Genomic DNA, 1,734 nt, shown 5'->3' on the forward strand with positions numbered 1-1,734 from the left:
GCTTTCATGTACAGCATATTTTGTTAAAATGGGATGTAAGGGGCTGGAGGTGAAGCTCAGTTGGCAGCATGCTTGCCTAGGATGCATAAGGGGATGACCCACCCCCAACATTACATAAAATAAGCAAGGTGTCACACACCCACCATCCTACCACTTAGGAAGTAAAGGCAGAAGGATCAGGAGTTCAAGATCATCCTTGGCTATATAAAGAGTTTGAGCCCAGCCTGAGCTACATGAGACCCTGTCATTGAAGAAGAACTTGGTGATTACTTACTATGGAAATATTATTAAAATAAAATCTTGTACAAAATGCAAAAAAGTGAATTTAAAAAAGTTTTAAGAAAGAGCATGGAGAGGTCATGTGGATTCTACATATAGATATTTAAAATAGAAATTTAAGATTATCTTAAATTTAAGCATTTTTCTCAGATTTAAGAATTATCTTGGGCTGGAGAGATGGCTCAGTGGCTAAGAGCTGGCTGCTCTTCCTGAGGTCCTGAATTCAATTCCCAGCAACCACATGGTGGCTCACAACCACTTGTAATGAGATCTGGTGCCCTCTTCTGGCCTGCAGGCAAACATGCAGGCAGAACACTATATACACAATAAATAAATCTTAAAAAAAAAAAAAAAAAAAAAAAAAGGCCTGGCCGTGGTGGCACTCGCCTTTAATCCCAGCACTTGGGAAGCAGAGATAGGCGGATCTCTGTGAGTTCGAGGCCAGGCTGGTCTACACAGCGAGATCCAGAACAGGCACCAAAACTACCCAGAGAAACCCTGTCTTGAAAAAACCAGAAGAAAAAAAATTATCTTATATCTAAGAATTAACCCTTACTACTCCTTAAAGATAACTTCCAGTTGTTTTGTTCAGAGAGTACAATCACAAGTCTGTCCAAGGAAGCGTTTTCAACAGCAGTTATGAGTGACATACTAGTCACAAATACAGAGGAGGAACCCAGCACTAGGACTGGAATCTTACAAACAATGACCCTCTAGGCCTTGCTGTCTGGTAGCCAGAGAGGGTAATGGGTAGATGAGTCAGTTCTTACAGAATATCCCTTAAAATGTCAGCTTTGCATGGCTTGCTGGAGCCATCAGAGGTCACAGTGAGGGGTCTGCACAGTGAAGGGGTCTCTGCCCGGTGAAGGGGTCTCTCAACCTGTAAGTGCTGTTTAAAGACTAAGAAACCTTTGAACTAGAAACAAATCGACTTCCCCAAGGCAAGCTCTAAGGTCCTGCCCCGTGTGACTTAGCAGTAAAGGATCATAGGTGGAGATCTGAAAACCACAACCGGTTCACACCACCAGCAGTCTGGGCAGCTTGGAGGCAGGCGGGCTGCTGTGCACCCGCAAGTTGGCTCATGACTTTTTTTTTAAAGATTGATTTTTCCTTTCTGGGCCCAAATATGTGTGTCTCTAGTTCTTTTTCATTCGGTACTTCAAATGGCGTCTCTAATGAGCTTCCTTCAAGTGGCCAGTTTTCTCTTCTGCCAGTTCCTATCTGTTGTTAGGCTGTTCTAGAGACAGAGAAAGGGAGGGAGGGAGGGAGGGAGGGAGGGAGGGAGGGAGGGAGGGAGAGAGAGGGAGGGAGGGAGAGAGAGAGGGCGCACCTTCACATGTATGTGAAGGTGACCAGAGAAAGGTCAGTGCTGAGTGTCTTTCTTGATCATTTCGCCTTAGTTTTTGTCTTTTTTTTTTTTTTTTTTTTTTCAGAGCTGAAGACCAAACCCAGGGC

Source organism: Peromyscus maniculatus, chromosome 4 (genome assembly GCF_049852395.1).
Source record: "Peromyscus maniculatus bairdii isolate BWxNUB_F1_BW_parent chromosome 4, HU_Pman_BW_mat_3.1, whole genome shotgun sequence".
NCBI classification, from domain to species: domain Eukaryota; kingdom Metazoa; phylum Chordata; class Mammalia; order Rodentia; family Cricetidae; genus Peromyscus; species Peromyscus maniculatus.